The 15,188-nt window shown below is 43.1% G+C and overlaps 1 protein-coding gene across 6 annotated transcripts in view; it reads right to left on the bottom strand.

The window, feature by feature from the left end:
* NDUFAF6 (NADH:ubiquinone oxidoreductase complex assembly factor 6) overlaps positions 1-15,188 on the bottom strand; it is a 211,622-nt gene that overhangs the window by 182,207 nt on the left and 14,227 nt on the right. The gene's annotated exons all lie outside the window — the stretch shown is intronic.

Below are 15,188 nucleotides of genomic sequence, written 5' to 3'. Positions count from 1 at the left end.
GGAGAATCCCTTGAACCTGGGAGGCGGAGGTTGCAGTGAGCTGAGACTGCGCAGCCTGGGCAACAGAGCAAGACTCTGTCTCAAAAAAAAAAAAAAGGATTTTTTTTTTAACCTAAAATGAGGAATCACTTAAGTGAACAGGAATTGGAGGGTGATCCCCAACCAGTACCTTTCCCTCCAATCAATGTTTAAAAATATAGAATGTAATACACTGGCTTTAGCCTTTTTAAAGCCAGGTGGATGAATTCCCAATGGATCTTCTCCCAAATGAATGGAGATGGAATCTTGTAGAAGTGTTTTAGGACAATATGGCCTTCCCTGATGCCATTGATACCCCTATTGTGGAGCTCTAGTTTCAATAGGCCAGTAAACATTCAGAATAATGGAACAGGAAGCCCAAAGAATAACTCCCATGTGAATGAATGTTTGGGGCAGATCAGCATTCTACAACTGTAGCTTATTTAAAGTCAGATTTTTATTATCTGAGTCTTTGCTGAGATGAAAAGATTGGGTGCCAGGGGTAAGAAGGAGTCACCCAAAGATGAAAATAAGGTCATGAATGTTGACTTGAGAAGCAGCAGGTTGAAATGAAAGCCCCACTTTGGGCTGGGCATGATGGCTCGTGCCTGTAATGCCAGCACTTTGGGAAGTTGAGGCAAGTGGGTCACCTGAGGTCAGGAGTTCAAGACCAACCTGGCCAACATGGCAAAACCCCGTCTCTACTAAAAATACAAAAATGAGCCAGGCATGGTGGCACACGCCTGTAATCCCAGCTCCTCGGGAGGCTGAGGCAGGAGAATTGCTTGAACCCAGGATGTGGAGGTTGCAGTGAGCCAAGATCATGCCACTGCACTCCAGCCTGGGCAACACAGTGAGACTCTGTCTCAAAAAACAAAACAAAACAGAACAAAAACCCTACTCTGGAATGGCAGGGGAATGGCTGCTGCTGAGAAGACTGTTGCTAGGCCCACTTACAGAGTGTCCAGGGAATCTAGCAGCTTGATCAGGTCTCAAGGCAGTGACTGTATGGAGTCTAGAATTGGGTAGTCAAACATGAAGGTGGCTTGTGGGGATGGGCACATCAAGGCTTCACGGTTTGATATGTGGCCTAAGATTATCTTGCTCCTTTGCTGTAAATTTGTACAGACCGCAAGGTTATTCATTGAAACACTGTCTGCTGTAAATACAAAATTGAAAAACCTAAATGCTATGCATAGATTAGTTGAATATATTATAACACATCCCCACAATAGAGGTCAATGCAGCTTTTTTAAAAACTGAGGAAGGGGCCGGGTGCGGTGGCTCATGCCTGTAATCCCAGCATTTTGGGAGGCCAAGGCAGGCGGATCACAAGGTCAGGAGATAGAGACCATCCTGGCTAACACAGTGAAACCCCATCTCTACTAAAAATACAAAAATTAGACGGGCGTGGTGGCGTGCCCCTGTTAATCCCAGCTACTCAGGAGGCTGAGGCAGGAGAATCACTTGAACCCGGGAGGCGGAGGTTGTAGTGAGCCAAGATCGTACCACTGCACTCCAGCCTGGGCAACAGAGCGAGACTACGTCTCAAAAAAAAAAAAAAAAAGAAAAAAACTGAGGAAGAGCTTTATGAACTGCTTGATTTGATTTCTAAACATACTCAAGTGAAAAAAAGCAAAATTCAGGCTGGACGCAGTGGCTCACGCCTGTAATCCCAGCACTTTAGGAGGCCAAGGCGGGTGGATCACAAGGTCAGGAGTTTGAGACCAGCCTGGCCAGCATGGTGAAACCCGGTCTATACTAAAAATACAGAAAAAAAAAAATTAGTCGGGCGTGGTGGCGGGCACCTGTAGTCCCAGCCACTCGGGAGGCTGAGGCAGGAGAATTGCTTGAACCCAGGAGGTGGAGGTTGCAGTGAGCCAAGATTACACCACTGCACTCCAGCCTGGGTGACGGAGTGAGACTCTGCCTCCAAAAAAAAAAAAAAATTGCAGATTCTAATCCAGTAGGTCTGTTGTGTATGGGGCCAGAGATTCTGCATTTCTAGCATGATACGCATGCCGCTAGCTCAAGAGCCATGAGCAGCAAGGCCCTAACCCAGTGGTTCTCCAACTTCAGTGTGCACAATTTCCTGCAGGGCTTATTGAAACACGGATTTGGCCAGACTCGGTGGTTCATGCCTGTAATTCCAGCACTTTGGGAGGCCAAGGTGGGCAGATCACAAGGTCAGGAGATCAAGACCATCCTGGCTAACACGGTGAAACCCCGTCTCTACTTTAAAAAATACAAAAAATTAGCCGGGCGTGGTGGCACATGCTTGTAGTCCCAGCTACTTGGGAGGCTGAGGCAGGAGAATCGCTTGAACCCGGGAGGCGGAGATGGAGGTTGCAGTGAGCCGAGATCATGTTACTGCACTCCAACCTGGGCGACAGAGTGAGACTCCATCTCAAAAAAAAGAAAAAAACAAAAAAACACAGATTGCTGGACCCCATTTCTGAAGTTTCTAACTCAGTAAATCCAGGATAGAGCCTGAGAATGTGTGTTTCTAATAAATTCCCAGGTCATGCTGCCACTACTATTCCAGGGAACACACTTTGAGACCATTGCCCTAAACCACTGCTGGCCTTCTGCCTCCTATTTCACAGAGGCAATTGAGGCTAATGAGTGAGAAGCCCTATTTGAGCTCCTGTGACACCTGCTCTTCCCATATTTCAGCCATCATCACACTACTGAAGGATGTTAATCTGCATTTTTAGTAGGATTCCCCAGATGGTTTCTTTGCATTTTAAAGTTTGACAAGCACTGTGTTATGGATCTTGAAGATAGTAGAGAAGGAATTGTATAGAGCATTGGCCAGAAGAATTTATTTGTAATTAAGAAAAACATTGAGTAAAGAAGGGATGTATTTGTGAACATTCTGCATCCATTTCCCTTCTGGTAACAGTATCCCAATTTTCTTCTAGGGATCTATTTCTCCCTCCAGAATCGAGGTTAGTTTCAGATGGCATTCACTATTCCCAGCTCCAGGAGTAAGCATATGAATCAGGCCTGGACAATCAGATATGCATTCCCCCTGGCTAAGGATAGCTCAAGGATAGGACTATGCCCCAGTCAAAGCTAGTAAGATACATTGAGGCTTTCTGGGACTGCCGAGAGAAGCTGAGACTCATCTCCACTTAACTTCAGTCAAGAAACACTTGAAGATTCGAGAACTATGGCAACTATCTTGCTCCACAAGTGGGGGAAGTTGACAGAGATACAGCCAATGTGCAAGAAGGACAGAAGGAGAGATGACTTGCCATAGTGACATAATTTAGTATCTTGATCAAGCTCTACCCTTGGACTATTATGTGAGATAAAATTCCTTTTTGCTTAAACTAGTTTGGGTTGGGTTTATCTCACTTGTGAGTAGGCTGTTTGTATGTCTCATTGGCATCCAGTAAAGGACTTTAAGAGCTTTTTCTTAAATTTTCTTAAGGCTAGTTCTAGCCTTATTGAAGAGGATTAAGCAAGGTGATCCCAGAGCTGGAGAGGATGAAGGTGAATGCTTTAAGTGTGGAGATTGGTCCTAATAGGCAGCTAAAAACTATGAGCAGGGATGGGAATTCAAGGCTTTCATTTCTTCGGAGGCTCAGCTGCAGCTGAATGCAGAACCCTAAATGAGAGGCAGCTGCGGGATGCTCACAGAGAATGGCTGGCAACACAGCCTGCGAGCAGTGTGCAGCTTTCCAGGAGCAAGCTGGGGGTGGAGGGTCAAGTATAATAGGGCTCTGGAGTGGCATCCTGAAGCACCCATGCCTGGGCAGACATTCTGCAACAACACTGGGCTACAGCAGCCATGATGGAAAGCAGTGGGACTCAAACCCCAGCCCTCCCCTTGTTCCCTTCTACTGCATACTGGGGTTCATGTACCACCCTGGGTGGGGGACATGCAGGGACTGCAATCACTGCTCCAGTGATTAGGCCCTAAGTGCTCTGCCCTTACGAATGAGATTAATGTCCTTATAAAAGAGGCTTCAGAGAACTGCTTGGCCCTCCCCTCCTTCTGCCATGTGAGGATACTGCAAGAGGAGCCATCTTGAAGGTAGAGTGAGACTTTGCCAGACACCAAATCTGGCCTGCACCTTGAAATCGAACTTCACAGCCTCCAGAACTGTGAGAAATATATTTCTATTTATAAATTACCAGTCTATTGTGTTATAGGGCAGGAATGAACTAAGACACCTAGTTAGGATCTTTCAATCTGTGATCCAAGACACCGAGTTATATCCAGATGGTTCTTATATAGTGTTATCACTATATGTATAGATATACACACACACTTACTATTATCATCTTATCCATGTAGTGTTATCATTATATATCAAACTGTTACAGCAGCCATCTCTACCCCCTTTTAACATTTTCTTTTGGAGGTCACATCCTCCAAGAAGAGTATTTTAACATGAAGTGTGACCTGCCAAAGTGAACAGACTATAGGAAATTCTATGTTAAAAAAAAATCCCACAGAGCCTTCCTGAATCTGCTCCACTTTAATTTTGAAATTTTGTGACCTAACATTTAGGTCCAAGTGTGGATTTCTTAATTTGTCATGCTTTAGACCTTGTTGCTAACTTGCTTGGTTTACAATGTTGATTTGGATGACAAATTCAGATAATACAGAGCACCTGGAATTCCTGACTTTCAGGTCAGCATTGAGAACATCAGGGCTCTCCTGCTGCATGTTACAGATGCAGGATATTGACCTGTTTCCAGGAGACAGGATAGTAATGTTCAGTGCCACCAAGGGGTTCCAGTGTGGCCTGGGAGGAGTGGCTATCACTCTAGAGGGCTTGGAGCATCCTCTCTGTCCCTGGGATGGAACAACAGTAGCCAAAAGCAAGTGGGCAGACTCAATGCTATGTATTCCTGGTAGCTCTGAAAATGACAGAGCATTTGCTCTGGGAACTGCACAAAATGAATGACATTCTAAACTGTTTGACTTCTTACTTGAGAATAAACAAGTGAACTAGGAGTCTCTCTGAGCCTACTCTGGCTCAGGTAGCTGCCTGATAAAAAGAAAAATAAAGAAAAAATAAACAACCAGTAATTATGGGGTACATTCAATAAAAAAGTAAAGTAATCACAGGCGCAGGAGCTCACACCTGTACTCCCAGCTACTCGGGAGGCTGAGGTGGGAGGACTGGTTGAGCCTGCAAGATCAAGGCTGAAGTGAGCTGTGATTGTGCCTCTGCACTCCAACCTGGGTGACAGAGCAAGACCCTATCTAAAAAAGGAAAAAAAAAAGTCAAGTAATAACCACTTAAAAGTACTTTCAAATAATTACACTGGCACATCTAGTCATCTATTGGGGTAAGATTTTATTTCTAAGTTCTTTAAGCTGGAAATAACATGTATTTCAAAAGATAGTCCTAAAAGAAGTGAGGAATTTGCTTCCTCTATAACAAGAATAAAACAAGTTTTTCAAGTTTTTTTGCCATTGAATTATCTGGCTAAAGAGAATGTGTCCCAAAGTTGCTTCAATACACCGTGGCCTAAAGGTTTTAAATAAAACTTAACACTTAACTAAATTAAAACTAGTGTCATATCCAAATGCAAGGAATAAAAAGGGAAATGAATTGTATCAGTTGGTCAGCATTTACTAAACACCTCCCAAAGGTAAAACACAGGGAATGGGTTGGAAAGAGAAGGATGTTGGAGATACTGTGAACACAGAATTGAAGAGTGTGATTGGGGTGCAGGAGAAGAGGGCAAAAGGAGGAGGAAGCAAAGGATGGGAGATTTCCAGTTTGGGTGAACCTGGGGATACAAACAGAACACTCTGACTTATGTATCCCCATGCGGGGTGCTCTCTAATGCCAAATTACAGGAATAAAATTATTCCTGTCAAAGAAATGTTTGACAACTGTATTCAAGAGTATGTCATAACATAGAAATCAATGAAATGATATAGCTATCTCACAGGGTAACAATAGCCTCTAGAGAAGTCTGCAAAGGTGAAAAATGGATTAGTAATTAAAGAGCTGACCAGGATTGTCTGTGATCATCCCAGCCTCTGAAATAACATTAACAGAGTCTGAAGTGGTGGCTTCCCTGGCAGCTTATTTCTCCACCAGTCTCCCAGGGCCTACTCTGCACTATCACCTCTGGAAACCCTGGGAAGTGCAGGCCAGGGTTCTCTGCTTCAAACCAAGTCTGGGCCCTAGGGGACACGAGCCCCTCTGTGTTTAGATTACAGTGATTCTTTGAGGCTGGTTTTGTGTCTCTGGTGTGCCTGGACTGCTTCCATGGCACTGATCAGGAAGGGAGTCAGATTGGTCAGGTCGGTGCACTTAGAAGTTTGAGTTTTAAAAGTCAGGCAGAATTTCATTCTGGAAAAAAAAAATTACAAATATTTACCCAGAAATCCAGAGCAAGTTAGAAAGTCTTGGAACTAAGAAACAACTTACAAAGTTTTGCTGATCAAAAAAGAAACTTGAGAAAACAGGCACTTGGCAAATGTGCTGCAGAATATCAATTCACAGCCCCCAGAGGGACCATGAGCATAAAGAGGCTTCCACTAATATTCTTGCACGTAAGAAGCAAACATGATGAAGAGATTGATGTACTTTATATTCTTAAAGCAAACTGAATAAACTTAAGAATTATCACTTGTACATCTTGTTATAAAATGGGCTTGGAAAAACACTAATGCATGTGTTCCTAACATTTAGGGGAGGATTTGACAAAGAGCAGGATAACATTAGTTTTATGTTCCAACTAAAATGTTTGCCCTATTTTTTTAATAGAATTTGTACATTTATTTGACATTTTCTGTAAGCTCTATAGTGTTGATGCACTAAATTTTTTCTAAGACTGAGAGATTCTTTGTGGTTGAATTTTCTATTTTAAAACCAATTTTGGGGGATGCCATTGCCAATACACATTGGTAATTCAACCACCTGATCATTACACAAAAAGAATTCATTTTGGACCCAAAGTTTTGTATATCTTACTATCAACTTTGGCAGAACTTACATTAATTTCTATTTCGCAATTGTTATATTAGGAGGTAAATATACTAGTCTGAGAAATGTGGATTCTAGTTGTATTCCACAGCAGTACGTGTGTTATAGTATGAATTCCAGTAAGTATGTTAGACTACCTTGCTGATTTCAGGTTAATGCAAAGATATTTGTAAATGCCTCTGTAGCTCTCACAAGACAGGCTGGAATAGGTAAAAACAAGAGGACTAAAATCCTTAGGTTATTGAAGTAGGGTTACTTTTTATTATAGAATCTTCTACGTTAACATACACTGTTTAACCATTGGTCTTCCAAGTTTATTATTTGTGGCTTTTTTCTTTTTCTTTTTTTTTTTTTTTTTGAGATGGAGTCTCCCTCTGTCACCCAGGCTGGAGTGCAGAGGCGTGGTCTCGGATCACTGCCAGCTCTGCCTCCTGGGTAGAGGATTCTCTGCTTTAGCCTCCTGAGTAGCTGGGACTACAGGTGCCCGCCACCATGCCCGGCTAATTTTTTGTATTTTTAGTAGAGACGGGGTTTCACCATATTAGCCAGGATGGTCTTGATCTCCTGACCTCGTGATTCGCCCGCCTTGGCCTCCCAAAGTGCTGGGATTACAGGCGTGAGCCACCGTGCCCAGGCTTTTTTTTTTTTTTTTTTTTTTTTTTGAGATGGAGTCTCACTCTGTCTGTCACCCAGGCTGGAGTGCAGTGGCGTGATCTCGGCTCACTGCAACCTCTGCCTCCCGGGTTCAAGCAATTCTCCTGCTTCAGCCTCCCAAATAGCTGGAATTTAGGCACGTGCCACCACACCCAGGTGATTTTTGTATTTTTAGTAGAGAAGGGGTTTTGCCATATTGGCCAGGCTGGTCTCAAACTCCTAACGTCAGGTGATCCACCCGTCTCGGCCTCCCAAAGTGTTGGGATTATAGGCATGAGCCACTGCACCCGGCCCATTTTTGTTTTTTAATAGGTGGAATAAGCTAAAATTTGGCTTTATAGTAATTCCTTTAAATGTAAATACTAAGTACACTTTAGTGGCTAACACTTAGGATGACAGCCGGGATGGGTCATTTATGAGGTGTTAAAGCCACAGCACTGACCTTTACCCCTTCAGACTGATAGACTAGTGGACAATAGTCCTATTGCAGGAAATTTCTTGTTGCTGGCTGGCACTAATCCCATGGGACAAGGGCATGGCTTCCCTCTGTTGTTTTGTCAGGACCACCTCCGATTCCATGTTGAATGTGCTACTGAGAAACAACAGATGGAAAGGTATTGCATCAGGCTGTAAGAAATTGCATGAACTTCGTTTTTTTCTTTTCTACACTATCTTGCTACTTCCCCCAGCTACCCAACAACCTTAAAACTCCTCACACTTTATGCCTCACTGCCTAAAGTACACACCATTTGGCTTAAATTGCACTGACCATAACTCATTCAATGGCCTCTCGTAGCTTCAAGGGAGAATGGGAAATTTAATTTTTATTTCAGCTAAATTAGCGGTTCTATTGCTAACAAAGAAGGAGAACACAGATATCAAAGGAGGGATATCCTCACAATCTCTCCCACCACCCAATACAATTCCACCTATCCTACAAGGTCTGGTACAAGTATCATTTATTCTGTAGTCCTCCTATTTGTTCCCCAATTCCTAGACAGAAACTTAACCACTCATTTCTCTGAAGCCCCTTGTAAGTATATGATCTGTGTACCTGTTCTGGTCTCATTCTGAATTGTAAGCCCTGAAAATAACAGATGCTGACAAGGCTGCAGAGAAGAGGAAACACTGACACAGTTGGTGGGATTGTAAATTAGTTCAGCCCCTGTGAAAAGCAGTTTGGAGATATTTCAAAGAAGTAAAAACAGAATTACCATTCGACCCAACAATCCCAATACTGGGTATACACCCAAAGGAAAATAAATTGTTCTACCAAAACAACACCTGCACTCGCATGTTCATCACAGCACTATACACAACAGCAAAAGTATAGAATCAGTCTAGATGCCCGTCAAAAGTGGACTGGATTTAAAAAACGTGGTACACATATACCACAGAACACTACACAGCCATAACAAAGAACAAAAATACGTTCTTTGCAGCAACATGGATGCAGCTGGAGGCCGTCATTCTAAGTAAATTAATGCAGAAACAGAAAACCAAGTATCAGGTGTTCTCACTCATAAGTGAGAGCTAAATACTGGGTAAAGATGGACAGAAAGATGAGAACAATTGGCTGGGGGCGGTCACTTACACCTGTAATCCCAGCACTTTGGGAGGCTGAGGTGGGAGGATCACTTGAGCTCAGCAGTTCAATACTAGCCTGGGCAACACAGGGAGACCCCATCTCTTAAAAAAAAAAAAAATTTAAGATGCAAACAACAGACACTGGGGACTCCAAAAGCGGGAGGGGGGAATAGGGGAAAAGTGTTGCAAAATGACCTATTGGGTACTGTGTTCACTATTTGGGTGATGAGTTCAATCAAAGCCCAAACCTCAGCATCACACAATATATCCATGTAACAAACCTGCACATGTACCCGATGAAGCTAAAATAAATAAATAGCAATAATAAAACATAAATGGTAAGCTCTGAGTTGTGGACCTCTATGTATATGTGGTTCCACATGTTACTCACTTTTGTATTTTTTTTTTTTTTTGAGACGCCTCCGCCTCCCAGGTAGCTGGGATTACAGGTGCACATCACCATGCCCGGCTAATTTTTGTATTTCTAGTAGAGACGGGGTTTCACCATGTTGGCCAGGCTGGTCTTGAACTCCCGTGATCCACCTGCCTTGGCCTCCCAAAGTGCTGGGATTATAGGCGTGAGCCACCGTGCCCAGCCAAGAACCTTAGTCTTGAGCAAATCAACAGTGCTGAAGAAACAGCTCTTTCCTGGTGGCATATTCTGGAAAAACGTTTCACAATGCTAGTGAGTGAGCAACCATAGGCTTTGAGGAACTGGCTGACTATTCTGGGGTGTGCCACTATTGTTGGCCACATGAGATAAAACTGGTGGTGGCTGGAAAGAGCAACATCTAAAATGTTTGAGAGGTACATGTAACTCACCTAGGCCCTACTATGCAAACAAAACATGAGTAACCAGGTAAGTACTTTCTGGCTGGTCAATAACTACTCCACAGCAGCTGCATGAGTTCCCTGCAATGGCATGGATGCTGGCTTACAGCGATGTTTGAAACCAAATCTACAGATGAAGACTTCAAAGGATTTTATTTCACTAAGAAGAAGACTACCTTATTCCCAAAGTTTATCCACTAAAACTATAAAACCGACATCAAATAAATATTCCACATTGACAGTGAAGACCCTAATGTGCCTGTCTTAAGCAGAGAAACCACTGAAAAAAAAAAAAAAAAAAAAAAGAGATAAGGTCTTAGGCCGGGCGCGGTGGCTCACGCCTGTAATCCCAACTCTAGGAGGCCAAAGCGGGCAGATCGCTTGAGGTTAGGAGTTCAAGACCAGCCTGGCCAATACTGCAAAACCCCATCTCTATTAAAAATACAGGCCGGGCGCGGTGGCTCACGCCTGTAATCCCAGCACTTTGGGAGGCCGAGGCGGGCGGATCACGAAGTCAGGAGATCGAGACCATCCTGGCTAACATGGTGAAACCCCGTCCCTACTAAAAATACAAAAAATTAGCCGGGCGTAGTGGCGGGCGCCTGTAGTCCCAGCTACTCGGGAGGCTGAGGCAGGAGAATGGCGTGAACCCGGGAGGCGGAGCTTGCAGTGAGCCGAGATTGCGCCACTGCACTCCAACCTGGGCGACAGAGCCAGACTCCGTCTCAAAAAAAAAAAAAAAAAAAAAATACAAAAATTAGCTGGGCGTGGTGGTGCATGCCTGTAGTCTCAACTACTCAGGAGGCTGAGGCAGGAGAATTGCTTAAGCTCAGGAGGCAGAGGCTGCAGTGAGCTGAGATCGCGCCACAGCACTCCAGCCTGGATGACAGATTAAGACTTGGTCTCGAGAAAAAAAAGAGACAAGGTCTCGCTCTGTCACCAAGACTGGAGTGCAAGGATGTGATGGGAGCTCACTGAAGCCTCAAATTCTTGGGCTCAAACAATCTTCCCACCTTAGCCTCCCGAGTAGCTGGTACTACAGGTGCATGCCAGAATGCTAAGCTGATTTTTAAAACTGTTTCGTAGAGATGAGGTATTACAATGTTGTCCAGGCTAGTCTTGAACTCCTGGCCTCAAGCGATCCTACTGCTTTGGCCTCCCAAAGTGTTGGGATTACCAGCGTGAGCCACTGCGCCTGGCCCAGAAATGGTTTTAAATACAGATAATCATGAGGGTTATAGTGACGATGAAGAGGAAATTATAAACATGGGTGGAACAATAATCACTAGATGATATGGTGAAAATGTGTGATCAGTCAATGGTGGGCTTTGAGCCATGTACATTTATCAGTGAACATGAGTTTATGGCAGTTTTCGTAATTAAAAAGGAACAGATGGAAACCCAAATTAATGAACCATTATGACATGGGGGGCAAGGAGTCCTTAAAAAGGGCGCCTGCTAGAGTGCTGCATTTAATCCTACTCCTGCTGGCATCAGATGTCCCCTGCCAGCCTACTGCTGGGACAGGCACTGATGTTACTCTCCTCTAGGATGTACAAACACCAGAGGTTACACATGTTCATCCTTTGTGTATGCACAGGCATAGTTAGCCAAATTTGAACCTGTATATATTGAAAGAGTTATAAAATGTTTTCCTTAGAAAAATGACTACTAGAGTACTTACAATCTATATTTGTTCCACTCTTTCACTGACTGGTTTATTATCTATTGATTGATTGAGATGGAGTCTCGCTCTGTCGCCAGGCTGGAATGCAGTGGCGTGATCTGGGCTCACTGCAACCTCCCCCTCCCAGGTTCAAGTGATTCTCCTGCCTCAGCCTCCAGAGTAGCTGGGACTACAGGCATGCGCCACCACGCCCAGCTAATTTTTTTTTTTTTTTGAGACGGAGTCTCGCTCTGTCGCCCAGGCTGAAGTGCAGTGGCATGATCTCGGCTCACTGTAAGCTCCGCCTCCCGGGTTCACGCCATTCTCCTGCCTCAGCCTCCCGAGTAGCTGGGACTACAGGTGTCCGCCACCACACCCAGCTAATTTTTTGTATTTTTTTTTTCTTTTTTTTTTAGTAGAGACAGGGTTTCACTGTATCAGCCAAAATGGTCTCAATCACTTGACCTCGTGATCTGCCAACCTTGGCCTCCCAAAGTGCTGGGATTACAGGAATGAGCCACCGCACCCAGCCTACTGGTTTATTATTTAAATAAACTACACAGTTTGTCCTAATTAGTTCTTCGTACATTTCACTGCAGAAATATTAATGCTTTATTATAGTGTGTTACCTTAGACCCTGCCAGGGCTTTTATGTGATGTGTGGTTATTGTATACATACATATTTCCTTTCAAAAAATCTGAAAAGCTCTGAATTCTAAAACTCATTAGGCCGCAAAGATGGATGATAGTGGACCTTAGTTTACTCAAAAGGCAAATAATGCACTTGTAGGAAATCATTCCACTGTTCCAGGTTAAGATCCTTTTTGAACAATTCCTAATGCCTGTCACTCTTGGTTATGTATATTTCTAACTAAAGGCAGCTACTCTATCTTTCCCTCATAGGATAGAGACCACTGTTAAATTCTGGCACTGATATGAAAACAAAACTTAGCAGAAAAACTGAGGGAGTTTAATCATATCTGGTGGTAATACCTCCTAAATGATATCACACTCAGCCTTTGCAAGATTATATGAAGAATGAATTAATTTCTCTCTAATAATGCAGCACTGTCATTACGAACAGCAGTTACTCACTGTGAAAACCGAGTGTGGGCCCAGACCATCCGGCTTCTTGAGCTATTGTGTTTGAGTATCAGTATTCCACAGACCCCTCAGCTCAAACCAGGCTATCACTTCTGGCTGCTCTCAGGGAACCTGCCATAGCAGCCCCACTAACGTGCCAAAGCTGGAAAAACCTCATTTTGTTGTCTAAATTAAGAATAAATGATCCAGGAGAGCTTGAACTTTAGACATCTGTTTTGGCTGTTCAGAGGCCCATCTCCTTCCTTCCTGCTTCTCAGCTGGGTTAGTAATAACTGAGGTACCAGGTAAATAACCCCTGGAGGGCCAAGGTACCATTGTATATTATTCTTACTTTGTCTCTAAAAGGATTAAAGGGAGAAACAGTGATTATCTGCTGGATCTTTGTGGAGACACTAATCCACCTCTTTGGAAGTCCAAGGCCAAGTTGAGAACATGAAGAGAACACACACCAGAAGCAGAGCCAACGCATTCTGCATTTATTTTAATATTCTACTCCAAATCACTTATGTGGGAGGAAAAAGAAAGTAACATTTATAAAAGGATAATGTTACAAGGTTTGTATACTTCCTTTAATTATATACTGTGAGGTAGGTGTTATTCCCTTTTTATAGATGAAGACTGAGGTTAGGTAATTTATTAATTCCAAACCTCTCATGAATATTAAGTGATGAAAACTAGCTTATAATCCATCTGTTTATCTCAAACCCATGCTCCTCAAAATTTTCCCTTTATTAAAGAATCACAATATCAATACATGCTTGCTGTAAAAGTCAAATACAGACGTGTTAATATCTCCTCCCCCAGCCCAAATCTGCTCTCATGGTAACAAATTTTAATAGCTGAGGTGGCATCTTGCCACTTCTTTCTCCAGGCTCATATAATCATGTATACACACGTATGAAGATTTCCTTATTTTTCTCCAAAGTAAGATCTTACTTTAACATTTTCCATTAACATCACTCTGCAATGTTTATCACTTACGAATGTATCACAGCTTTTCAAGTCCACATAGGTAATCTCAACTCATTTAAAAAAAAATTGCATGATATATTCTATATTACAGATGAACCATACTTTTTAAAACACTTCCTGATAAAATTTAAATTATCTCTAGGTTTTTGCTATTACAAATAAAGCTATAGTAAACTTTCTTGAACATATATTCTTACAAATTGGAACCTTGATTTTCATAAACTAAATGAAAAGTGATATTACTGAATGTAATCTCTGAACTTTTTAAGACTGAGCTGTTCCTATTGTCAGGTTTTGACTCATAGAGATATGCAAGGCCAAACAATGGAATCCATCTTCCTGACAGTCCTAGTAAAGTCATTCCCACTGGACAGAAGGCAAGATTCTTTTAGATTCTGTGCAATGTGAACTCTCAGTAGGGCTAGGGTCTACACGAGAAGGTATCAGAGAAAGAAATGGGTTATTATTTTATTAACTTTCAAGCTCAGAGGCCTCTATCAAGACCAGTTCAGGCCAGGCACGGTGGCTCATGCCTGTAATCCCAGCACTTTGGGAGGCCAATGCAGGTGGTTCACCCGAGGTCAGGAGTTTGAAACCAGCCTGGCCAACATGGTGAAACCCTGTCTCTACTAAAAATACAAAAATTAGCTGGGCATGGTGGCACATGCCTGTAATCCCAGCTACTTGGGAGGCTGACGTACGAGAATTGTTTGAACCCGGGAGACAGAGGTTGCATTGAGCCAAGCTTGTGCCACTGTACTACAGCGTAGGCGACACAGCGACTCCATCTCCAAAAAAAAAAAAACCAAAAAAACAAACAAAAAAAAGTTCCTAAATGGGCAGGAGTAGGGAACCCTGGCTGGTTACCTGTTCCACAACTCCCGCCCACCTTACCCCTATGCAAGGTATACGAGAGAAGGAAAAAAAAATGAAGGAGAGAACATGAGTTTCCTACAAGAAGGGCCATGTCAGAAAGGGGCCTAGTTTTCAGGGGCCTCTGATGCAGACAAAGCAGAGGGCAACTTGGTCTCTCACAAGCTCAATGCACTCTCTCAGGCTGAGTGAAATCAGGTGACACACAAAGGCATTGGCTGGAGAAGCCAGCTTTTTGTAATTCTTTTATATATATGTGTGTGTGTGTGTGTGTGTGTGTGTATATATATGTGTGTATATATATATATATATATATATATATATATACACATATATAATTTTTATTTATTTATTTTAGAGATGAGGTCTCACTGTGTTGCCTAGGCTGGTCTCAAACTCCTAGGCGAAGTGACCCACCCACCTTGGCCTCCCAAAATGCTAGGAGCCACCACGCCCGGCCGGCTTTTTGAAAAAAATTTTTTTCTGTTTTTGAGATGGAGTCTCACTCTGTCGCC

This window comes from Pan troglodytes, chromosome 7 (genome assembly GCF_028858775.2).
Source record: "Pan troglodytes isolate AG18354 chromosome 7, NHGRI_mPanTro3-v2.0_pri, whole genome shotgun sequence".
Lineage (NCBI taxonomy): Eukaryota > Metazoa > Chordata > Mammalia > Primates > Hominidae > Pan > Pan troglodytes.
This window is presented reverse-complemented; position numbering and strand designations above follow the sequence as displayed.